At 54.1% G+C, this 25,853-nt stretch overlaps 1 protein-coding gene across 2 annotated transcripts in view; it reads left to right on the top strand.

The window, feature by feature from the left end:
* Positions 1-25,853, top strand: part of ELL (elongation factor for RNA polymerase II) — a 71,119-nt gene that overhangs the window by 25,891 nt on the left and 19,375 nt on the right. The gene's annotated exons all lie outside the window — the stretch shown is intronic.

The raw sequence follows: 25,853 nt of genomic DNA, 5'->3' as shown, positions 1-25,853 counted from the left end.
AGGCATGAGCCACCGCGCCTGGCTGACATATATATATATATATATATATATTTTTGAGACAAGAGCTCACTCTGTTGCCTAGGACAGAGTGCAGTAGCATAATCATAGCTCACTGTAGCCTTGACCTCCTAGGCTTAGGTGATCCTCCCACCCCAGCCTCCCATGTAGCTGGGACCACAGGTGTGTGCTACCATGCCCAGCTAATTTTTAATTTTTTTTTTTTTTTTTTTTCTTTCAGACAGTCTTGCTGTGTTGCTCATGCTGGTCTGAAACTCTGGGCTCAAGTGATCCTCCCACCCAGGCCTCCTAGAGTGCTGGGACTACAGGTGTGAGCCACTGTGCCCAGCCAGACATCTTTATCATCTGGAGCCCTGAGTTTCCATCAGGACACACTCTTGGTGCTGTACATTCTATGGGTTTAGACAAATATATAATGACATGCCCACCATGGTAGTGCCACACAGTCATGTCACTGCCCCAAAAATCCTCCCAACTCTACCTACTCATCCCTTCTTCCCCTCTGCCCGCTGACATTCACTGATGCTCTCACTGTCCCCATAGTTTTATTTTTTTCCAGCGTATTCTGTAGTTGGAACTATGCAGTATGCAGCCTTTCTAGACTGGCTGCTTTAGTCATAGGCTTTTAAGGCCCCTTTATGTCTTTGCATGGTTTCCTAGCTCATTTCTTTTTATATCCTGTTGTCTGGATGTGACATGGTTTATTTATCCATTCATCTAATGAAGGACATCTTGTTTGCTTCTGAGTTTAGGCAATGACAAATAAAGCTGCTGTAATTCGTATTTTTCATGTGCAGGTTTTTGTGTGGATGCACGTTTCCAGTGCTTCTGGGCAAATACTAAGATGTGCAATTGTTGCATTGGATGGTAAGAGTATGTTAGTTTAGTTTTTCAGGAGTCTGTTGAGGCTGCACCATTATGCATGCCCACTGGCAATGAATGAGGTTCCTGTTGTCCTGTGTCCTCGCCAGCACTTGGTGCTGTCTGTTCTGGGTTTTGGGCATTCTAACAGGCATGTGGTGGTATCTCATTGTCATTTCAGACTAGACTTTTCCTTCTGGATTTTTTATATTATTGAAGTGATGTCTGCCCGCAGTGGAAAACAGTATCGTAGGCCACAACCACAGGTTCCTGTGCTGCCCGCCTGGCCTTGGCAAGGACCTCCCTCCCCAAGTCCCCACCACCTGAGTGGACAGCAGCAGCCTGGATCTGGCCTCACCTGCTGGCAGGGGACACTGGAGAAGGGCCTGTTCCTGGGCTTGTGCCAAACCCCAACCCTACTCCACACCTCCAACTCATGATCTCTGTAGCTCCTGCCAAACTATGTTTCTAATAATGTCAAAAACAAAAGTTGTTACCTGCACTTGACCTGGTTTTATTTATTCTTGAGCCCAGGAAGACAGGCTCTGTTACCACAGGAAGTAGAGGAAGTGCTCTGGGTGCAGTGTGAGGCTGAGTCTGGTCAAGTCTCTGTCTCCTGAGTCATCCCGCGGGGAGACTTTGAGCTCTTTCCTCACCCAGTGTTGCCGCACAGCAGCCCTCAAGCTCTTCCTGCATGCAGGGGAGTTTTCTGGATGAGGCAGTGGCCTGGCCACCTTGCGGGGCTCACGGGTGGTTCTCTTCACACCCACACCCATACACTCAGGCATGACCATCACAGCTCCGGTATCAAGTTCTGATGTTTGGCCCAGTAGTACTAAAAGGTGCTTGTGTGGGGCGCAGCCATGGCCCCTCCTGAGTCTCAGTTTTCCCATCCATAAGGAGGGAGTAACCCCATCTGTCCTGGAGGTTGTGGGGACCAAGTGGAGTGTCGGTAGCACTGTGCCTGCATCTGCACGCCCTCTGTAGTCCCCATATAAACCTCCCACATCACCTCCAAATGCCCACTGTGTGGAGCAGGTAGGGTAGGGGCTCACGGAGGACAGGCCCTTTCAGGCCCGTGTGGCAGGAGCCTGCTCCTCAGTCCTCTACCCTAAGCCTCATAGTCCAAGGTAAGATGAGAAGAGGCTTCAGTGGGCCTACCCTGGCTGGCGCTGTCCACATCCAAATGTCCCCCACAGCCCAGGTCTTGGTCAGTATTGGGAAGCTGAGGCGTGTGGGACGTGCCCGCCTCCCCATCCCCCCTCTGCAGTGCATACTGCCCTGAGTGGCCACTTATGGGGAGGCGGGAGGACTGACTTCTGCTCACTCAGCCGGGGCTTGTGGCTCCTCCTTTTCTCCTTAGTGGGGCAGCCACTGCTGCCTGTCACTCTGCCCACCAGCCCTATCTCCGCAGCCTCCCGGCCCTCCTTCAGCTACAGCGGGAGCTGGGTACCCTTATGCAGGGCGCTGCTTCCAAGAAGCCTCTAGTGTCCTCCTGACATCTGAAGCAAGGAAGTTGCAAGCTGTACTACCCAGGGCAGCCAGGCGGGTGCTGCGCCCTCTCTGATGGGGATGTGAGTGAGTGAGGGAATGGTGGGGCCCACCAACTCCCGCTGGGGCTTTTTGCTGCTGTTGCCAGTTCCCCTCTACATCCCAGCAGCCCATGGTGCTGGTGATGTGCACATGGGTGGGGCCAGGCCCTCCCCCACATGCTTCCGAGCCTTGTCATGCCAGACACTGACGCTCCCCACTCCTCCACAGACCACCCCACGAGGCCTGCAGTCTCCTGGGGTCAGCTCACCCGCTGCACTTCTGCTCTCTGCTCAGTGGTCCCCAACCCTTGGCAGTTAGAACAGCCCTGCAAGGGGTCCCCTGTGTCACTCTAGTTTTTGTCTACTCCAAAATTTGTGCCCAGGGGCTATGAATGGGCAGGGCCACATCTGTCTCATTAGCCGGTGAGTTCCCAGGGCCTAACACGTTATAGCCCACACCTTGATTGAGTTAGTGCCAGCCTTCTGCTCCGGACCTCTGCCTTGCTATCTTTTTCAGCTCTCAAATCCTGGGCACATGGTGCTTCTGAGATCACACTTGCCTAGAGGTACAGGGTAGAGCTGTCCAGATGCCACCTGGATAGGGAAGTGGAGGAAGGTGAGGCTCCAGCTCAGGTATGGGTGGGGCCTCTCAAGCTCTGAAGGGAAAGACAGGAAGATGCCTTACCTGGTCAGAGCCCAGAAGGCTGGATAGTGGGGGCTGTCATCAGCACAGGTGGGAGGGGGAGTGGGGGCAGAGAGTGGAAATCAGAAATTAACTTCTGGCCTGTGCAGTGGCTCATATGCCTGCAGTCCCAGCACTTTGGGATGCCAAGCTGGGTGGATCACTTGAGGTCAGGAGATCGAGACCAGCCTGACCAACATGGTGAAACCCTGTCTCTACTAAAAGTACAAAAATTAGTCAGGTGTGGTGGCAGACACCTGTAATCCCAGCTACTTGGGAGGCTGAGGCAGGAGAATTGCTTGAACCCGGGAGGAGGAGCCTGCAGTGAGCTGAGATCATGCCACTGCACTCTCATCTGGGTGACAGAGCAAGACTCCCTCTCAAAAAGAAAAACCAAAAAGAAACTAACTTCCTTCCCTTCCTTCCTACATAGGCTGGGAGCAGATGCCGTCCTGGCTGACACCGTCTATATCCAAATCTCTCCTTTTTCTCTGTGTGACCTTCCCCTCCCCTCCCCTCCCCTCTTTTAAAAATTTTTTTCAAGGCAGAGTCTTGCTCTGTTGCCCAGGCTGGAGTGCAGTGAGTGACTTGATCACAGCTCGCTGTAACCTTGAACTCCTGGGCTCAAGCGATCCTCCTGCCTCAGTCTCCAAATAGAAACTTTTTTTTGGTGGCCGTTCATTCTGGGCAGTGGAGAGAAGGGGTGAGGTTGGAGTGAGGGAGAAAGACCTGGAGATATCTTGGGGTCCTTTGGTCTGTGTGAACCTACCTGTCCTTGGATGGATTTCTGGTACTGATTATTGTTTCTGTCTACCTGCTCGGGACAAGAGGCCGTGAACTCACTTTACTGTGCCCTCGTAGGTTAGATCACCTTTCAAGTGTCTTCAGGATTGTCCCCGCTGGGGAGCATCTGTGTGTGGGGACAAGAGAGCAAAGAGCTATGAGGAGTGGTCAGTGACTCACCTAGCAGGCCTTTCCCAGGCCATGAGAAAGGGATGGGGTGGCTGATGGGCCTGCAGGCCACTTTCTTCCCTAGGCCCCGTTAGGGAGCTGGGCACTTCTGGGGCATGGCCTGAGGTGGGGCTGACTGAGCCTTGGGAGTCCAGGTGGAGGCAGCTGGACCAACACCTCCCCTCTAGGTGTCTGTGGAGTGTGGGGCTGTCTGGCTGCCGTCGCTCTGCGTGCCCTGCCTGTCGGGTTGCCAGCGTGGGTCAGAGGTTGAGAGTACACTGTGGTCGTGTCATTCTCTCCTCCCAAGTATGGCAGCTCACTCCCAGTTCAGGGTCTCTGTTTTCCACCCAAGTTGGAGCACCAGGCCCTGCATTTGGGGAGCCAGCCCTCCCTGCCCTGACCAGCAGTGGCAGCGCAGCCCTGGCCTCAGAGGGGCCAGAGGCATTGTTATGCTGCCCAGGGCCCAAGGCAAGCCCCTCAGGGCTGCAGCACAGAGCTCGTCTTTTCTGGAAGATGTGGGCAGAGCTTCCCCACTGGCCTATTGGGCCACCCTGGTGGCAGCAGCCCTTCTTTTCACCAGGGTTTCTGAATTGCCCCATGGGATCCCCAGCCCTGTTCCTGTATTCTCTCAGACAAATCTCTGGACTTGTAGAAGTGGCTTGTCTCCGTGGGATAAGCCCCATCTTTCCTTCTTGGTTGCCCTTGTGGTCTGGTCTCAGAGGGGATGATGCAGGCAGCATGCTCTTCCCTCCGCTTGTCACTGTTGGCTTTAGAAGCCACCTGGGATTAGGAGCAGCAGGTGACAAGGTCATGGTTTTTATTTGGAGGGTGGGAAACAGGTCTTGGGGAGGAATCATGAGAGGAGTTGGGGAATGAACTTGTCCTAGCCTTTCCTTGTGTCATCACAGCCTGGCCAATGGGACTTCACGGCCCCATTTTCCAGAAGAGAAAACTGAGGCTCAAAGAGGCTCACTCATCCACCTAAGGCCATGCAGCTTAGAGGGCAGTGGAGCTGGGCCTGGGCCTGGCTGCTGGACTCCAGCCCTGCTCTCTGACTTGAGCTGCACTCTGCCAGCTTCAGCTTCTGTCACCTCCCCTCCTTGGTAGTTGAGGGGTCTGGGGATGCCTTTGGCAGAGAGGAGGAGAGGGCACGCTTGTGTGTCAGGAGAGTTATCAGTTGTTCAAAAGAAATATGTGACACTGTAACAGATTGACTCTTTTAACATGTTAATAATGAGATTGAGTGGCAAGTCTCACTGCCATAATTAGTGGTGAGCTGAAGTGGCATTTCCAGACAGCCATCACTGTATGCACTAACAGCACGTCAGAGGCACAGATAGTGCTGATACCACTGTAGCTTATTGCTTATGTTTCAAACGGAAGGAATTGCTACATTTTAGTTTATGGAAAACAGATGTGTTCCTTCATCCCACTCAAATTCAAGGACATCCCTAGGGTGAGCTGTGCAGGAATGGCTGTCCTTGCACATAGGGCCGTGGGGAGCTGTCCCGTGCAGGAGACCTCTGTAAGCAGCGTCACCATGATGGATGAGGAAGCTTCCAGGTCTCCGAACCGGGCCTCCTCACAGAGGTGGGTAACCCCATGGTGTGGTCAGAACAGACCAGGTGGAGCCTGGATCTTCTCCCAGTGTCACAGTCTCAGTGGGGGCTTAGAGGAGGTTTGGGAAGAGCCAGGAGCCAGTACCAAGAGCCAGCCTGGGACAATCTGAACATGAAGATTTTAAGGGCAGTGTCGTGCTCCAGGCCATTTGCAAAAGGCAGTCTGTGAGTCTTTGTTGGTCAGGGCTCTCAGAGCAGAATCTAAAGGGAGTGTGTGTGTATGTATATTTAGAGAGAAGAGAGCTAGGTAGGTAAATATAAAGTCATATTTATTTTATTTTTTTTTAGACTGGGTCTCACAGTTTCACCCAGGCTGCACTGCAATCTCGACCTCCCAGGCTCAAGCAATCCTCCTGCCTCAGTCTCCTGCGTAGCTGGGACCACAGGTGTGTGCCATCATACCCAGCTAATCTTTTGGTTTTTTTTTTTTGTAGAGACAGAGTCTCACTATGTTGCCCAGGCTGGTCTCCAACTCCTGGGCTCAAATGATCCTCCCGCTTTGGCTTCCCAAAGTGCTGGGATTATAGACGTGAGCCCCTGTGCCTGGCCCATCTTTATTTTAATGAATCGGCTTAAGCATTTATGGGGTTGGGGGGACAAGGCCAAAATCTGCAGGGCAGGACAGCAGGCTGGACACCCAGGTTACAGTGGATGTTGCAGCTCAAGCCTAGAGTCCTTCCGCCAGAGGCCTCAGTCATCTTCTCTCTGGGCCTTTAGCTGATTGGACGAGGCCCACCCACACTTTGGAGGGTGATCTGCTTTACTCATAGTCTGCTGATTTAGGCCGGGCACAGTGGCTCACACCTGTAATCCCAGCGCTTTGTGGGGCTGAGGCAGAAGGATTGCTAGAGTCCACTGGAGTTCAAGACCAGCCTGGGCAACATAGTGAGACTCCATCTCCACTAAAAATTAAAAAAAAAAATTAGCCAGGTGTGGTGGTGAGTACCTGTAGTCCCAGCTACTTGGGAGGCTGAGGTGGGAGGATCGCTTGAGCCAAGGAGGTCGAGGCTGCAGCAAATTGTGATCACACCACTGCACTCCAGCCTGGGCAATAGAGCAAGACCCTGTCTCAAAGGAAAAAACAAAACAGTCTACTGATTTAAATGTTAATCTGATCTGAAGAATAACTTCATGGCAACATCTAGACTGTTGTTTGGCCAAACAGCTGGGCAGTGTAGCCTAGCCACATTGACACGTGATGCTAGCCATCCTGTTGCTGGTGGTGAGCATGTGTGAGAATGACCAGGGAGAGAGAGGACTCCTCCCCAGGCCAGCGGAGACAGAAGCAGGGTTTTATGGCCACCGTAGCCAAGCTGCAGACGGCAGGCACTGCACCTGGGGCTGCGGGTGTGCAGTGGGTACCTGCTGGGAGATGCGAGGGGAGGAAGGTGGCAGCACAGGGCAGCACTGCCTGGGCAGTCAGAGCTCATGGCTGATGAGGGTGGGATGCCTTCCGAGGGCCGTGGTCACTGTGTGGCCCTCGGCTGGGAACATAACACGCATTTGATCTCAGGAGATACCAGGCAGACCCAAAATCCAGCACACTCTGATGAAGAAAGTGAGGAGGGATCGGTGTTACCCAAAAACGTTGAATGTCGAAGAATGGCCAAGAAACTTGCAGGTTAGAGGCAGCCAATGAGGGCAGCTGAATGCCGTGCGCCACTGTCCACAGGCTCCCGCTGTAGGGAAGATAATGTGAGGTCGCCACCAAGTCAGGCAATGACCTGGGAGACGGACGGTGGCTTGAAGTGTCATATTGATAATAAATGTGAAGCTGGTGCCTGCCATGTCGGCCCAGAAGAGTATTTTTACTCTCAGGAAAATTTAGGGGCACAGTGTGGCAATGACTCCAGCCAGCCCTGAAATGGTTCAGGAAGCAAGTGTATTGCTGCACCTAAGTTTGTGGATAATAGGGGTGGAGGGGAGCAGATGGGAGAAATGTCACAGAATATGGCTGTTCTTTGTACTGTTCTTCCAGATTTTCTGTAAGTTGAGATTGTTTTAGATTGCGTCCAGGAGAGAAGGCCACAGCAGGGCTCTCTGCTCTCAGATGCAGCCAGCGTGTAAGCATGGCTCTGTCTCACCTGGCCCGGCTGGCCCCACATGCTGGTGGCTGGAGGCGCGAGGAACCAGCAGGGGCCCCACAGCGTGGTCAGGGCCAGCCCTGAATCTCTGCTAAGTGCGTATCTAAGCCCTTGTTCTGTTGTCCTAGTGCTAGGCCATCAGCCCCAGGGGTTAGCAGAAACAGGAGGGACTGCCTCCTCCTGGAACTCCCTTTTAGATGGGAAGAGACCAACCTCGCATCCCAGCATCCCAATCGGTGAGATGCTCACAGCCAGGGGCTGGGGCCCGAGTGAGCCCTCACAGTCGGAAGGCTTCTCTGATGAGGCCTTGGGGGAGGTGTCAGCTGGGTGGATCCCAGGAGGATCTAGACCGCAGTAGGCAAAGGGGTCACACAGCACTGAGTGTGAGTACCATGGGGGCTGCAGAGCTAAGCCTGCTGGCCTTATCAGGCAGCTGGGCGGTGCAGGGCGTGATCCAATGGATACTTGGGTAAGATTCCCCTGTGGGGAAGCTAGAGAAGGTGCCAGAGCTGGCCCTGAGAGGCTCAGGGCTTGAATGGAGCAGCAACCAAGAACCTGGGGCTCGTGAGGTCCCAGCGGGAGTGAGTGGTGGTTGGGGGAACCAGGGGCTAACATGAGGGAGATGGGAGCAGCCGGGGGTGGCCAGCCCGAGGTCTGCCTAGGCCTGCATGACTTTCTCTAAACCTGTCCGCAGTGGGGTGGTTATCTGACCTGGCTGAACTTCAGCATTCTCTTGAAACTTCTGGAATTGTGCTAGAGTGCTTGGGAGGACGCCCCCTCGCTCACACCTGCACTGTGTTCTGACCTAGATCCACAGCACGCTTGGCAGAGCTCCTGCTGCTTTCTGCTTTCTGGTGTGTGTCAGCTTCTAGGCAAATACCCAGTCCATGTCACCTTGAGCCAAAATCGGGTGCTTTTATTTGAAGGCAGGTGACAAAACGTTCTGTAAAAAGAGCAGCTGAGATTTCAGACTCCGGCTCCTTTGGGCTGTCAGGCAGGGCTCCTCCACACCCCCTGCAGGCGGGATGACGAAAGTGGGTCTGCACATGCAGGGACCTGCGCCTGCACCGCTTCAGTTCAGGACGCTGGTCAGCCGGTCCAGGACACATGACCTGTGCCTGTGAAGAGTTGATCTGTCAGTGTGGAAGGAGAAAACACACATCCTGACATAGCAGGGTGCCACTGCCTCGTCATTCTGGGAGAGTCCTGTGTTTCAGCTCAAGCTCTGTCACTTACTGAGCTGGGGGCCTTAAGCAAGGCACCTGGCTTCCCTGAGCCTCGGTCTCCTCCTTTGCTTAAAGTTGGCCCCCAAGATGCACTGCCCTGTCCATAGAAGGACCCTGTGATCAGACTTTCCTTTGCTTAAAGTTGGCCCTCAAGATGCACAGCCTGGTCCATAGAAGGTCCCTGTGATCCGGCTTTTGAGGGTGTGTGGGTGCTGAGCACCTGGCAGAGCATGTTCTGTTCTAGCCCCCGCCCTGTGGATGCTGGGAGCATGCACCCCCTCCCTAGAGCCCTGGATCCTGAGCCCCAGCGCCTCCTGGGTACGCTGAGGTTTGGGGACTTGCCCTGTGCCAGCCCTGGCCAGCAGGTGCCCCGCTGGTCACAGGCTGCCTCTGCAGCTCCTATCCAGCTTGGCAGTGCCACACACTTCCTGCTGTGTGGTCTCCTTCAGGCTCTGTGGGAGCTGTGCCCTGGGTTCTGTGCTGCTGGTGGGGAGGAGTCCAGTTTGGTGACATTTCTTGTCAGGCTGTTTGCTCTGAAGTACAGGCATCTTTCTGGGAAGAAGTCAGTTGGCGGATCTTGGTGTACGCTTACCCACAACCTAACCCAATAACAGAGCCGATCCTTTTGTGAGATAAGACCTAGGTGGAGAGGCGGGCTGGGACCCACCTGTCTCGCTGCTCACCTGCCAGGTGCCTTTAGGCATGTTTGTCAGGATGGGCCCACCAGGTGAGGATGCCCAGACCACACCACACTGCTGAGGTTATTACTGGGCAGGGACCACGGTGGACACTTGCCAGCCTGGTTGTGGCCAGAGTGAGGCAGAGCCGGCAGGCACAGGGCTCCTGTCAGGGTAGGTTAGAGTCTAGTGGCTGGGACCACGGCTGGATGGGCAGAGCAGGCCCTGCCAGCTGGGTTCTGAGCACAGCTCCTGAGTGTTCAGAGTCTGAAAGTACAGATTGTACTGGGAAGGCTCTACTTTGTTTTTCTGGGTAATAGAAGATCCCGTTGTTCCGAAGGTAAGCACCTGGGCCTGTTAGAAGCCACGTGTTCAACTTTCAGGAGGATGAGGATCTGAAGGGACTGATTCATTCTCTCCAGAGGAACAACTTGGCGATGTTGTTGATGAACCTGAGCATCAGGCAGCTGCAGCGGTCCTCGTCCCAGAGATGTTCCTTAGTGGAAAACGCAGGCAGTGCTTATCTGGCCTAGGGCCTCCCTGAGGGGCCAGTGCAGCCTGGCGGTGGCCACATCAGGTTCTGTCTCAAAAGTTAAAAGTGCGCTGGTTTCATGCAGCTGCCTCTCTGTCAGACCCAGCAAGGTGGAGGATTTTCCTTAGCACATTCTGGGATCTGAGCGCATCCTAAGTGCTCAAGGTGGCTCATGGTCATGCTGAGGGCAGCTGTACCCCAAGCCCGGCTGCTCCTCAAGTGCAAAGGAAGACTGAGGCCTGGCTGTCATGGCACCTCCTTGATGCCCACCTCAGGACACGTTTATTATGCTTGCTCTGTCCTCACTGGGCCTGCCCGTTTGAGGGGTGACCTTGCTCTCTGGGGTGGTTGGCTTGTCCAGATGTTCCCAGAAGCCTCTGGAGCCCTCGATGGGTTTTTATGGGGAATGCCAGCCCATATGGGCATTGGCTCAGAAGCAGTTACTCCTTTCTCAGGGGGTCTTCCGGTGGGTAGCGGGGTCTGAGCAGCAGGGTCTATACGCACCGGGCCTTCTTCGTGTTCCTGAGTGATTAGGATTTACCCACTGTGCAGTGGTGGAAGCATCAGAGGTGTCAGCATGGCCTGTAGCTGATGGTGGAGGCCAGCATCTTGGGAGGCTTTGGTGGACTGCAGAGGCGCATGTGGGTGAGGTGGCAGGCGGGACCCGATGCCCACCTTTGTGGCTAGCAAGGTCACATCCCTGGGGTCCTGATGTAGCAGCTCCCAGGTTGCAGGTTCAAACTGGAAAGGGGACCTAAGAGCACCCTTGCAGTGGGTCCTGGCTGGGGGCCACGGGTCATGCCTTGAAGGGTGCCAGATTCTCTCAGCAGCATCTTTTATTTTTCTGTGATCTGTGCCTGTCTTCTGGGACAGGGGTTTGGGTGCTTTGCAGAGGGTGCTTTGCAGAGGGCACGGTGGGCAGACAGTGAGACAAGGCGCTAAGAGCCGAGTCTGGTGCTGAGCTGTGAATCACCCAGGCGGCTGACGTGACACAGGGGCCCTGTGGAAGGGCGTGGTTTCTGCTACAGAGACGGTCCCTTCTCAGAACCGCCTGGGTCTCTGAGGGCCTCAGGGGTAGCCTTGGTGAGTGTGGCCGACCACCGGAGGAGGAAGGACGATCCTCCTGGGTCCTGAGTGTGTGCCTCGGGAGCTTGGCAAGCTACCATTTCCTTCTGACCTGGGTCTCATCCACGGTGGACACTCCCAGGACCGCACCCCCACTCTGGGTCACAGCGTACATCTTGGGTGGGTCTGTTGTACATAGACTGTTAGAAATGGGGCTCAGCAGCCTCTCTTCCTGCACCTGTTGAGCCAATGCCTGACACTGAGCGCCCTCGGGGCCCTTAGCTAAGCTTCACACAGAAGCCCCTCCCCAGATTCCTTCCCAGGTTGCAGGGCTCCCACCCGAGGGTAGCCCCCTCTGCAGAGGAGGTAGCCTTGGGGTTTTTGTGCTGTGGGGCTTGTTGCTTCCTGCCACGGTCTCTCAGGGAGAAACAGTGGCTGAGGGGCTTTGTGGTGCATCCAGGAGAGCGCCTTACTGTTTTCATCGCCGTAGCTTTCTTCCTTTTTTTTTTTTTTTTGAGATGGAGTCTCGCTTTGTGGCCCAGGCTGGGGTGCAGTGGCGCGATCTTCGCTCGCTGCAACCTCTGCCTCCTGGGTTCAAGCGATTCTCCTGGCTCAGCCTCCCAAGTAGCTGGGACTACAGGCGTGTGCTACCACGCCTGGCTAATTTTTTGTATTTTTAGTAGAGATGGGGTTTTACCATGTTAACCAGGATTGTCTCAATCTCCTGACCTCGTGGTCCACCCGCCTCGGCTCTCAAAGTGCTGGGATTACAGGCATGAGCCACCGTGCCCGGCCCATCCCCGTAGCTTTCCCAATGACTGTGAATGTGGCATGAATTTGGGCAAAGGATACCCTCTGCCTCCTTCAACTACCAGGCCTCATGGGGCACCCTGGGCTGGGCCTGAATCTTGCCTCTAAGATGAGCCTTCCCTGGGTTGGGGGCCAGTACTGATCTCCCTGGTCTCCCTGGCCCTGGGAGGAGATGGGCTCCCATAGTGGAGTGTTAGCTGTTTTCAGGGGAGCGGTGGAGGCAGCTGGAACGCTTGGGTACGCTGAGGCTCATCAGAAGGGGCGGGTCTGCTCTGTGGTGAGGCTGAGGACGGGCAGCCTTGGGAGCGTGGCAGAAAGGAGGCGCTCTAACAGCAGTTGAGCTTGGAAGGTGCAAAAGTGAGGTGGCCCTAGAGTCTGACAGGTCGAGGGCACACACATGGCCTTGTCTGCAGGGGAGTTGAGATGGAGGCCTGGAGGGGCCTCCTGGGGACCGGAGAGCCCATGGGCCGCGTCTGCTGGGCTCCAAATAGTCCCATGGAGGTGAATGGGGTGCGGGACCTCCTAGCCGCCTGAGCAGGAAGCACAGTGGCAGGACAGAGCTGCATTCTCAGGGACCCAACCCCCACAGAGGCCTGGCCCGGTCTCTGATGAGGGGATGGCCCATATCAGGCCCTAGATCGTTCTCATTCACCTCAGAAGTGTCAGGAACCCAGGGCTAGGAGAGGCCCATGCTGTGCCCTGGAGGACCCCAGTGACCTAGGTCAGTCCCTTAGCTTCTTCCATTGTCAGATGTGATCAGATCATGGTCACTGTTGTCTGGGGGAAAGCAGTTGTTGTCTGGCACTGCAGACCATGGGCAGAGGGCAGGTTTGGTGAGAGGGCTGCTTCTTGGGGGCCTTCCGTTTGAAATTCCTAGGTCCAGGCCGGGCGCGGTGGCTCAAGCCTGTAATCCCAGCACTTTGGGAGGCCGAGACGGGCGGATCACGAGGTCAGGAGATCGAGACCATCCTGGCTAACACGGTGAAACCCCGTCTCTACTAAAAAATGCAAAAAACTAGCCGGGCGAGGTGGCGGGCGCCTGTAGTCCCAGCTACTCGGGAGGCTGAGGCAGGAGAATGGCCTAAACCCGGGAGGCGGAGCTTGCAGTGAGCTGAGATCCGGCCACTGCACCCCGGCCTGGGCGACAGAGCAAGACTCTGTCTCAAAAAAAAAAAAAAAAAAAAAAAAAAAGAAATTCTTAGGTCCAGTACCTGTTGTTGGTGAGTTTTAGTGAATGATTAAAAAGAAAAACAAAACCCCTCCAAATGCTTGCACATCTCTTGAGGAGCACAGGTGGAGGCAAAAGAGCATTGGTTGTGAAGCCTCTTGTGCTTCCTTGCCCGTTTTGTTTTGTTTTGTTTTAAAGACAGTATCTCTCTCTGTCACCCCTGCCAGAGTGCACTGGTGGAACTGTGGCTCACTGCAGCCTCGATCGTCTGGGCTTAGGTGATCCTTCTGTCTCAGCACCTGAGTAGCTGGGACTGCAGGTGCACATTACCGCACTAATTTTTAATATATTTTTTTTTCTTGAGACTGAGTCTCACTCTTGCCCAGGCTGGAGTGCACTGGTGTGATCTTGGCTCACTGCAACCGCCCCCTCCCATGTTCAAGCGATTTTCTCGCCTCATCCTCCCGGGTAGCTGGAATTTCAGGCACCTGCCACCACGCCCAGCCAAACTTTGTATTTTTAGTAGAGACAGGGGTTTCACCATGTTGGCCAGGCTGGTCTCGAACTCCTGACTTCAAGTGATCCACCCACCTTGGCCTCCCAAAATGCTGGGATTACAGGTGTGAGCCACCACAGCGTCTGGCTGCCAAAGGGGATTCTGTGCCTGTCACACTGGCACTTGCAGGTTCGCTCTGTTTCAGACTCTATGGAGCGCACTAGAGGGGACGAGGGGCCTGACCCTGTGGTCCAGGTGCCCCTGGGGTGTGCAGCAGGTGCCCACATGCCCACATGCAACAGCCTCTTTTCCTGTTTGAAGAAAGGCAGATGCAAAAGGTGGAATAATAAGGGGGAAAGGCAAAGTTAAGGTGTTGGCAAGAGGGCTTGTGCCAGGCGTGGGTTGCATGGCTCTGAGATGCACTCTCTTGGAAGCAGGCCTGGGCTGTGCCTGGAGCATGACCCATGCAGGTGCAGGCAGGGTGAGCAGGGTAGGCAGGGTGCTTGTCCCTCCCTTGGAGGGAGACTTCTGTCTGTCTGATGAAGCGGGGCTCAGGGACATAGAAGCACTATAACTTGAAGAAATGTGTAGTAAACGTTTGTCATATCCTGCTACCCTGGGATCATGTGAGTTTGGATAAATTGTGAAATCCTCATGGGGACCCCAGGCTCGGTTTTGAGGTTGGGATGAGGTCTGCTTTGACCTCGGGCAGCCCTGTCCTCTCTTAGTACCTTATTTTCCTCAGTTATAACAACCAGAACCCGATCCCATGCAGTTTAGGATGGGAGTGGGTTAGTGATGGAGGCTGGCCATCTGTGGTACCACGAGTCCTCGCATGTGATTTGGCTGTGATTTCTATGGACAGGGAGTTCAAGCAGCTCCCCCACCCCCAGCCATGATGCAGGAATGAATCTGAGGGCCTTCCCATGACTACAGAGGCCGCTTTCTGCTCACCTGCTGAGTGCCTTCTGGAAGAAAACCCTGCACTGCAACTGCCAGGTGGGCGGTGGCATCCAGGGAATATCCAGGGAGCATCTGTGGTCATGACCCAGAGCGCATGCAGATGAAGGAATCTGGGAGACCCTTCACGGGGGGCTGTGGCTGCCGCGGGTGTGTGCAGGAGTTACCCAGAGCTGCTAGTTTGGAAGGGGAGAGGGGAGTTGGTAAAGAATGGCAGTTTGGAGGATTTTCCTAAAATAGAGCTATTTAAAAAAAGATGGGAGTGTGGATTATAAGCTCACACTTGTAATCCCAGCACTTTGAGAAGTTGAGGTGAGAGGATCAGTTGAGCCCAGGAGTTTTGAGACCACCCTGGGCAACATAGGGAGACCCCCATCTCTACAAAAGAGTTAAAAAATATATATAGCTGGGCATGGTGGCACATGCCTGTAGTCCCAGCTACTTGGGGATAAGCTGGGAGGATTGCTTGAGCCCAGGAGACTGTGACTGCAGTGAGCTGTGATAGTACCACTGCCCACTGCCTGGGCAACAGAGTGAGGCCCTGTCTCAAAACAACAGCAACAAAAAAGATGGGAGGAACTAAGACACAAAATCAAGACCGACCCATAAAAGAAAAAAATTGAAAAATTCTACTTCATCAAAATTAAGAACTTCTGTATTTTGAGAGATACTGTTAAGAGAATGGAAAGACAGGCAAGGTGCAGTGGCTCACGCCTGTAATCCCAGCACTTTGGGAGGCTGAAATCACTTGAGGTCAGGAGTTTGAGATCAGCCTGGCCAACATGGTGAAAACCTGTCTCTACTAAAAATACAAAAAATTTAGCTGAGTATGGTGGCAGGCACCTGTAGTCCCAGCTACTTGGAAGGCTGAGGCAGGAGAATCGCTTCTAGCCAGGAGGCAGAGGTTGCAGTGAGCTGAGATCACACCACTGCACTTCAGCCTAGGTGACAGAGCGAGACTTCGTCTCAAAAAAAAAAAAAGGAAAGACAAGCCATGGACTAGGAGAAAAATGTAAAATTTATCTGATAAAGCTCTCATATATAAAAATCCCTGAAAACTCAGTAAGAAAATGACCCAGTTTTTAAAAATGGTATAAAGATTTGGACAGCTTCACCACTGAAGCTAGAAGAATGGTACATTAGCCTGTAAAAAGGTGCGCAACATGCTTAATCAACAGGGAAACCCAAACATGAACCTCCATGAGCTGTCACTGCACCACACACCTATCAGAATGACTGACATTTTAAAGAAGCCGACAACACTAAATGTTAATGTGGACGGGAGCAACAGGAACTCTTCATTCATTGCCAGCGGCAGTACAAAATGGAACAGCCACTTTGGGAGCCAGCCTGGCAGTTTCATATTAAATTAAATGTATACCTCTCTAACCCAGCAGTCAGGCTCCTGGGTGTTCACCAAGTGAAATGAAAACATGTCCACAGAAAAACCTGTCCGTGAGTATTTATAGCTGCTTGATTCATTAATTCTCCAGACTGGAAACAACCTGTGCCCTTCATCCAGCAAATGGATGCATGGGAAGGTGGCATATTTATACAGCGGGGCAGTGCACAAGATAGATCTCAAAAGCGTCATGCTGAGTAGGTGGTTGACTGAATCATGGCCATAGCAGATTCCAGGAACCTGTGAGTGTAACCCTCTGTGGAAAAAGAGACTTTGCAGATGAGATTAAGTTAAGGCTCTTGAGATGGGGAGGTTACCCTGCATTATCTGGGTGGGCACTGTTTGTCATCACAAGTGTCCTGGTAAGAGAGGGACAGATTTGATGCCCACAGAAGAGGACTTGAAGGCCGCATGACCGCAGGGGCAGAGATTAGGGTGATGCAGCCACAAGCCAGGCAGTGCCTGAGCCTGCAGCAGGTGAAGAGGCCAGGAAAGGTCCTCCCCTAGAGCCCTCAAAAGGAGGGAGCCTGCTGACACTTGGATTTCAGACTTCTGACCCCCAATCCATGAGAGAAACCAATTTCAGTTGTTTTAAGCCACAAGTTTGTGCTCATTGTTGCAAGGACCACAGGAAACTCATCTTGTGTGATTCCATCGATAAGACTTTCTGGAAAGGCAAAACCATAGGGACAGAAAACAGATCCGGGATTGCTGAGGGTGTGGCGGGAAGGGTCAGGCTCCGAGTGGGGACGTGGGGAAACTGGGCAGAAAGGAAGGTGGCCTGCTCAACACGCTCACCTGGGAAAAGCAAGCAAGATGCGTGGAGTGTGTGGAGGCCACAGTTTTGGGCAATCTGCATATTTTTGTCTACAAGGTTTCTGAAAAAACGTTTCCCATAAGCTTTCTGTGCACCTTTGTGAATGTAGATAGAAATATCTGCTGTGGGCTGAGTGCAGTGGCTCGCACCTGTAATCCTGGCACTTTGGGAGGCTGAGTCTGTTGAGTTGCTTGAACCTAGGCATTCAAGTCCAGCCTGGGCAACATGGCAAAACCCTGTCTCTACAGAAAATAGAAAAATTAGCCAGGTGTGGTGGTGTGCACCTGTGGTCCCAGCTACTCAGGAGCTGAGGCGGGAGGATCACCTAAGCCTAGAAGGTCGAGGCCTCAGTAAGCTGTGTTCACACCACTGCTCTCCAGCCTGGGTGACAGAGTGAGAGCCTGTCTCCAAAAAGAAAGAAAGAAAAAAATACTTGCTATGCCAGCCACTGAATTACACTTGGCTTGTAGCCAGTTGGAGTCCCTTTCTTGCTCTTACAGTCCCACCCAGCCTGCTGAACACACCACTGTCCTCCCAGGCTGGCAGAGGAGCTGCCATGGGTCCTGCCCGCTGCTCTGCCCTGACCGTGGCCGCCTGGCTGCTTCGGCTGGAACCAGTGAGGTCCACAGTGTGTCTGTCCAAGTTCCCTAGCTTGTTCGTGAGCCAGCCAAGCCTGTCCCTGAGCCAGCCAAGCCCATTGGGCAGGTCTTCCTTTGTTTTGTAGTTCATGGAGACAGCCCCACTCAGTCACTGTCTAAACTCTCTGTGGCCTCAGTGTCCTGCTCCAGTTCTGCCAGGAAGTCTCAGGGAGGATTCCTGAATAGTGTTTCCCAATCATGTGTGCTTTACTGGAAAGGGGGGGCCTGTTGTGGGGAGGTCATCGGCCAGGGCTCCTCCCACGACTTCACCTTCCCTTTGCTGGACCACACGCCGTGGCTTGGCAGGGTGACCCAGCCTGTAAGATCAGGACATGTGTGCTGACGCTGGTGCTTGGGAGAGTCAGCAAGATGGACTTCTGAAGAAGCAACAGATGCCTTCCTTTCTGTCATTTCCTGCGTCGGGGGTGGGGTAGCAGGCCTTGCCCAGTAGACAGTAGGGAGAACGTGCTGCCTGGGGAGAGTGGGCACTTCTGCTGAGTGGGTGCTTCTGGAGGGTGGTGGGAAGGATTGTGTGTCCTTGGGGCAGCCTTGGCACCCGCTGTCTTGGGCCTCATTGTCCCCCAGGCCGGTAGCAGGTATCCTGGGACTTGGCCAGATTGGGCCCCGTCCATCCATCTGTGTGTCTCTTCTCTTCACTGTGCCTTCTCCCTAGTTTTTGTCTTTGTGGAGCGTTTTTTGTTTTTTTGTTTGTTTGTTGTTTGATTTTTACCACCTAGTCTCACTCTGTTGCCCAGGCTGGAGTGCAGTGGTGCCGTCTGGGCTCACTGCAAGTTCTGCCTCCCAGGTTCACGCCATTCTCCTGCCTCAGCCTCCCTAGTAGCTGGCACTACAGGCACCTGCCTCCACGCCTGGCTAATTTTTTGTTTTTTTGGTAGAGACGGGTTTTCACCATGTTAGCCAGGATGGTCTCGATCTCCTGACCTCGTGATTTGCCCGCCTCGGCCTCCCAAAATGCTGGGATTACAGGCATGAGCCACTGTGCTCGGCCAACTGCTAGAGTGTTTTTAAAACAATCCTAGATTTTTTTTTTTTTTTTTAAATAGAGTCTCACTCTGTTGCCCAGGCTGGAGTGCAGTGGTGTGATCTCGGCTCACTGCAACCTCCGCCTCCCGGGTTCAAGCAATTCTCCTGCTTCAGGCTCCCGAGTAGCTGGGATTATAGGCATATGCCACCATGCCTGGCTAATTTTGTATTTTTAGTAGAGACAAGGTTTCACCATGTTGACCAGGCTGGTCTTGAACTCCTGACCTCAAGCAGTCCACCTGGCTCAGCCTCCCAAAATGCTGGGTTTACAGGCGTGAGCCACTGTGCCTGGCCAGCAATCCTAGAGATCTTCTTATTCCCGTAACTTTTCCAGCCGGTAGCAATTTATACCCTCCGTCCTTTCCCCCTCATGCCATTTGTATTTGTTGAAGGGAGCAGGTCTTTTTTCCCATAGATTTTTCTGCTTTCTGCTCTGATGGTCGCTTCCCGTGGCAGGGTCAGCCCAAGGCGTCTCGGCCCCTGCACTGCTTGACATTTGGGGCAGGAGGTTCTGTGTTGCCTACAGTGTTCGCTGAGCATCATCCCTGGCCTCCCCCGAGCCAGATGCTGGGGACTGTCTCAGCCCCCAGTGGTGAGGACCAGAAATGGCTCCAGACGTTGCCTCGTACCCTGGGGAAGATTCACTCACCACACTTCCTGTAAACTGGTCACTCGACCTGGAGGTAGATTTCGTAAGCCACTTCCTGTTGCTTCATCCCTTGAAGTGTTCTTTGCCGGAGATGAGAGGATCAGGGGATTCTGGCCCTGGAGACGTTCCTCCTCACCCTTTCCCCTGTCTCAGCATTGAGGGCTCTCGCTGCCTCCCACGCCCTGCACCCTCAACCTTTCTCCCGAAGGCATCGCTGTCTTTACGGGAGTGTCCTCACTGAGGCAGAGCTCCCTGCAGGAGTCTCCCAGTCTGTGTTCAGCAGCCCCAGTGAGCACCCAGGCCAAGCGACTGCAGGGCGCGGGCATCACTGCCCTGCTGTGTTGAGGTCTGTTCTCTGAGTCAGGGTATGAAGTCCAGTTGGGTCTGGGGAATGCCAGCCTCAGCACAGCTCAGTGCCTGCCTGCCCAGCCTTGAAGACCCAGCTGACCTGCTGACTTTATCAGGCCAGCTGTGGCAACCCTACCAGGCTCCCCAACTCCCACCTGGGGCCCTGGCCCGAAGTACAGCAGAGGGGGTGACTTTCTCTCACAGGAGCTCCCAGTTCCATACCTCATGCTGGGTAATGAAAGATGGATTTCTGGCCGAGATGGACGGATCACGAGGTCAGGAGATCGAGACCATCCTGGCTAACACGGTGAAACCCCGTCTCTACTAAAAAATACAAAAAAACTAGCCGGGCGAGGAGGCGGGCGCCTGTAGTCCCAGCTACTCAGGAGGCTGAGGCAGGAGAATGGTGTAAACCTGGGAGGCGGAGCTTGCAGTGAGCTGAGATCCGGGCACTGCACTCCAGCCTGGGCGACAGAGCGAGACTCCGTCTCAAAAAAAAAAAAAAAAAAAAAAAGAAGGATTTCTGCCACTCGAGGGCCTGAGAGGACTTGTCTACCAGTGTGGGGCCCAAGGAAGGTTGTCACCTCTGACCCTGCAGTGGGGATGATAGGACCCCTCAGAGTGTCTACAGAGACTCTGCAGAGACTGGGCAAGCGGTGGCCTGAGGCATGGCTCTCCCCTGCCAGGTGTTCTTGGGTGTGAGATGGGCAACACCCTGCAGATGTCATGTGCTACTGAGTTACCCTGTTAATTAGTGTGGCCTGAGGCCAACCCCAAAGCTTCTAAGGCAACAGGGAAATCACCTGTGCCACAGGCTGTTCCTGCCCCTCTGTCCTGCTGCACAGATGAGGTAACAGGGTGCTGGGCCCCCTGACAAGGGTTCGGCCATGTCACCATGTATGTCGGCTCTGGAGGGAGCATCCAGAAGAGGGTGTGGTGGGCCACACGCTGTTAGGAGTCCCCACTGGGCCAGGCTGGTGAGCACAGAGGGCGACAGCTGGTCCCACCATGAAGGGACCTAGCTGGCTCTGCCTGTCTGCAGCTGACACTCACCTCCCTGGGGCCCTCGATTGGCTTGTCAGGGCACTGCAGCCCAGCTGCTTTCTGTGTTTTTTCTCATCCCCCCACTCCCTGTCCTTGTGTTCTCATCACCATCTGTTTAGCACCCCACTTTCAAAACCCCAGCCTCGCTACTGTTATTTATGCCTTTTTTTTTTCTTTTTGAGACGGAGTCTCGCTCTGCAAGCTCCGCCTCCCAGGTTCACGCCATTCTCCTGCCTCAGCATCCCGAGTAGCTAGGACTACAGGCACCCACCACCACGCCCGGCTAATTTTTTGTATTTTCTGTAGAGATGGGGTTTCACCATGTTAGCAAGGATGGTCTTGATCTCCTGACCTCATAATCTGCCCGCCTTGGCCTCCCAAAGTGCTGGAATTACAGGCGTGAGCCACCACGCCTGGCCGTTATTTATGCCTTGAGTGATCTTTTGCAGAAACATCATGAGAAAAAAAGCCTTTTCCATTCATGCACATTCACTGTGCCTGCGTCATCCTCTGCAAATCCATCTAGGGTCACTCTCCCTCCTTCTGAAGAACTTCTAGAACCTTCCTCACAGTGCAGACCAGCTGCTGACAGAAGATTCTCTTAGCGTTTGTCTGAGCGAATCTTTATTTCCCTTTCTCTTTTCACTGGGCATGGAATTGTGGTCTGGCGGTGTTTCTCCCTCAGCACTTTGAAGATGCCCTTCCAGTCTTGGGGATGGCTCCTGGCATGCAGTGTTGGCACCTTGGCACTTGGGGCGACTGTTGTGACTGTGCTGATTTGCTCGTGAGGCGCCACAACCTGGTAGTTTTCCCGCTGGGGGCTGACAAGGCTTCTTGGGTCTGTGGATTTATAGCATTTGTTACATTTGGGAATCTCTTGGCCACTCTTTTCTCAGATCCCCTGCCCACCCTCAGGACTCCAGTTACTTGTGTGGGGGATCCCCTGCTGTCGTCCGCAGGTCACTGAAGTGGTGTTCGTTTCCTGTAGGCTTCTTTCTCTGGGATTCGTCTAGGTGGCTCCTGTGGCTTTGTCTTCAAGTTCGCTGCCCTTTTCTTCTGTGGTGCCTGCTGTGACTTCCACCTAGTGGCCGTTTCATTCTGATGCTCCATGTTTCAGCTCCAGAAGCCCCTCGTGGCTCTCTCGCGATACCCTTACGTCTTCCTCTTCAGCTGTTTTCCTTTAGGTGTGGAGCATTCCGAGTTCACAGTAGCCGTCCCGAAGCCCCTGTCTGTTCAGTCGGCATCTCTGTGCTTCCCACTTCTTTGTGCTGATTCATTTTCCTCCTGGCTTAGGGGTCTCGTTTTCCCCCTGCTTCACATGTCTGTAGGGTTCTGCTTGTAGATGCCGCCTGGCATTCTTACGAGGTGGGTCCCTGCCCGGTGGTCCACACAGGGCTGGCCATGATTTAGACGAGAGTTAGCCTTGGTGCCCATGTCTGTTAATGGCTTGATGCGTCCTATGTGGACTGTCATCCTCATGCGTGTGTGATGTTAGGAGTGAATTGCTCTATTGTTAACAAGGGCCTGGTCTCCTGCTGGAGGGTGGGGATACAGTGTGAGCCCGAGTGGCTAGGAGCCTGGCCATCATGACGGCCAACTTTCGTGGGGACAGGCACTTGAGATCAGCCCTCCTGGCATCATGGAGAAAGGCTGGCTCTGTGGCCCCTCAACCCTTCTCCTCTGAGTCTTGAAGTCTTGTTCTCCATACCTTTGGGGGATAAGCAACTTGGCAAGAAAGGAGTCTTGCAGGCGACCCGCTTGACAGTCAGCTACCAGAACATGTTTAAATGCCTCACTGGATGGCGTGGCCCACAGGGAGTGTGGAGCCACGGGGTGGGTGGGAGGGCCAGTGTGTTCAAGGCCTGTCACCCTCAGCCTTGCACAGCTGGGGCTGCCCTGGCACAGTTCTTGGGGGGTTGTGCACCCTAACTGGTTCCCGTCCCTTGTCACCCTAATGGGCTTCGACATCATCACTGTTTTCTCAGCCCTCATCCCTGGCTCACGGCTGCACATGCAGAGGCCTTGCATGGATAGTAGACAGGGTGTTCATGTTAGCCCCGGGCTGACCCCTCTGCAGAGGTTTGCACTGTGAGAGACGGGCCCCACCTGCTCTCTGCAGCCGCTGCACTGAGTCCCTGCTCCAGTCCCCTGCTGCTCCCTGCTCCAGAACACCCTTCCCACCTGGCCTTGGTTGTGTGCTCCCTGGGCCTGTGAGGACTGATGCTGTGAGTTTGGGGGCTCCCTGAGTGGGGTGGGCCAGGCCATTCTGCCTTGGTGCTTCCTTTGCTCTGTGTGGTTCTTGTGTCTTATGCCAGTTCCCTTTCACTCATGCATTGAAAATGGTTAACGGACAGGACTCTCCTCTGCCTGTTCCAGAACTCTCCGTGTGTGTGTCAGAGAATGTTGCTCCTGTGCCCCGAGTCAACAAAGACGACCCCTGTGAGCTCGAGGGCAGTTGGGAAGGTGTAGCGAACATCCTGTAAAACGTCCCCATCTTGTGCATAGTCAGTGAGTTTTGACCCTCTACCCTCACCCGGCTGTGGCCACTCCCCACTCCCACCTCCAGCCCTGGATACCCACTAGTTGGCTTTCTGTGTCTTTGGTTTTGCCTTTCCTGGGGATTTATAGAAATGGAGTCATACAGCCTGTGGCATGATGTGCAGCCTTCTTTCACTTGGCATGGTTCTCTGTATTCTGTCGTTTGATTCTCTCTCCGCCAGTTGACGGACATTTGGGTTACTGCCGCTTTTTGGATACTCTAAATAATTCTGCTATAAATGTTCAGGTGTAAGTTTTTGTACGGAAGTGTGTTTTTCTGGGTGTATACCCGGGAGTAGAATTGCTGGGTGTGTTTAACCCTTTGTTTAACCTTTTAGAAAACTGCCAGGCGGCTTCCACAGTGACTGAGCCTTGTCCATTCCTGCCCACGAAGGCAGAGGTTCTGGGTTCTCGCCAACACTTGTTCTTGTCAGCCTCTTTTAGATTAGCTGCTCTGATGGGTACAGTGCTATCTCTGTGGTTATTTTTTTTTATGTTTTTTTATTTTTTATTTTTTATTTTTATGGCTGTCAATCTAGTTCACTGTGGTTACAGTTTGCCTTTCCTTGATGAGTAATGGCATCCGGTGTCTTTCACACCTTCATTGGTCCCTGTAGGTCTCTTTTTCATGTCTGTGTTTAACCAAATTCTTTTTTGTTGTTGTTGAGACAGGGTCTCACTCTGTTGCCCAGGCTGGAGTGCAGTGGTGCAATCTCAGCTCACTGCAAGCTCCACTTCCTGGGTTGAAGTGATTCTCCTGCCTCAGCCTCCCAAGTAGTTGGGGTTACAGGCACCCACTGCCATGCCCAGCTAATTTTTGTATTTTTAGTAGAGACAGGGTTTCACCATGTTGGCCAGGCTGGTCTCGAACTCCTGATGTCAAGTTATCCGCCCACCTCAGCCTCCCAAAATACTGGGATTACAGGCTTGAGCCACCGTGCCCGGCCTGTTTAACCAAATTCTAAGCAAAGGTCACTCAGGAGCTGCTTCCCCAAGGTCCAAGCCAGGCCGAGGTCCCCTGTTCTCTGCAGTAGCAGCACAGGCTGGTGGTTGGGTCGTGTTTTAGGGTACAGGGCCAGCCCTTCCTGAGCTGCTCTAGATGAGACCCCCTTGTCGCAGCAGCACAGTGGCCCTTGTAACTGTAGCAGCTGTTTCCTGGTCCTGGAGCAGGACAAGGGAGTGGGCCGTGGATGTGTTGCACCGTGGACAGTGGTGGCTTGCTTGCCCCGTGAATCGTGCTCACTGTGGAGTGGGCCTGTGTGCCTGTTGAGGGGTTGCGTGCTTGAGAAGCATGGGGCAGTTTCTGGGGCATCACAGCCTGGGTGGTGGTAGCGTGCAGGGACACCATCCCTCTGTTCTCCCCTGAACAGCAGAATCCTTGGGGAGTCTTGGCAAAATCCTTGCAGAGCCTTGGCAAAGAAGGGGGCTCCTCGTAGACCAAAGTGAGGCGCTCGGTGCCTCCCACTCTGGGCCCTATGCATGTCATATGTATACGGTTGCATGGTCTAAACTGGCCAAGCAGACCCATGACTCAGAGTCACTGTGGAGCAGGTGCTGAGAGGCCAACCATCTCTTACGTCCCAGGCGGCTTGCCCTGCTCCTAGCAGCTCCTGTCGTGCCCAGCTGATGGGCACTGGATGCGGGCAGTTGGAGAGCCCACCCCTTCCAAAGGTCAGGGCCCTGTGCCACCTCAAGCTGGAGTCCTGAAATGGCGCTGAGTGGCTCCAGGGGGCGGACCCTGGGCAGACCCATGGGGTAGGTGTTGTCTCTGATACCGTCCCAGGTGTAGAACTGCTCGGCTTACCCCGGGTCTTCCAACAGGTCTCTCCAGACTCAAGTAGTGCTTTGTCCTCTGGGGAGAGCTATGGGCAGACCAGGGTGGGAAGGAGTGAGACCTGAGCAGTGGAGACGGAGCCCAGAACAGGGTACTATGAGGACAGGAGCAAGGCCTGGGTGGGAGGGCATCTCAGTGAGCTGGACCTGAGTGGGACAGTGGGGCCAGGTGGTGCAGGGGTGGGTGGATTTGGAGACCGAGGATCATGGTGACCAGCCAGGGCTACGCTGTGGGGTAGCATCTGGGACACTGAGATCCATGCTTAGGGCCCCAGGTTGGGAAGAGGGAAGAAGATACAGAGGTGCAATTCTCCTCTGGATCCCAGTTCTGTCTCAGACACTGCCAGAAGGCTGGTCTCTGAATAGCTGAAGCGTCAGTATTTATTTTGAGCTCTTTTGTATATTTTTTCCTTGGAAATTCCACTGCTCCAAGCTCAGTGACCAGCTGCCCTAAAGCCATGTGGCTGCCCCAAGGCCGTGCAGCGGAGCTCTGCAGGCCTTGGGCTCCCACCCCAGGCTCCAAGGTGGCCCCACTGCACCTGCTCTGACAGACAGTGCTCACCCACCTGGTTGTTAAAAGCCAGTGTTTGTGGCCGGGCGCGGTGGCTCAAGCCTGTAATCCCAGCACTTTGGGAGGCCGAGACGGGCGGATCACGAGGTCAGGAGATCGAGACCATGCTGGCTAACACGGTGAAACCCCGTCTCTACTAAAAAATACAAAAAATTAGCCGGGCGAGGTGGCGGGCGCCTGTGGTCCCAGCTACTCGGGAGGCTGAGGCAGGAGAATGGCGTGAACCCGGGAGGCGGAGCTTGCAGTGAGCTGAGATCCGGCCACTGCACTCCAGCCTGGGCGACAGAG

This window comes from Theropithecus gelada, chromosome 19 (genome assembly GCF_003255815.1).
Source record: "Theropithecus gelada isolate Dixy chromosome 19, Tgel_1.0, whole genome shotgun sequence".
NCBI classification, from domain to species: Eukaryota; Metazoa; Chordata; class Mammalia; order Primates; family Cercopithecidae; genus Theropithecus; species Theropithecus gelada.
Note: the sequence above shows the minus strand (reverse complement) of the source record. Positions and strands in the feature narration are given on the sequence as shown.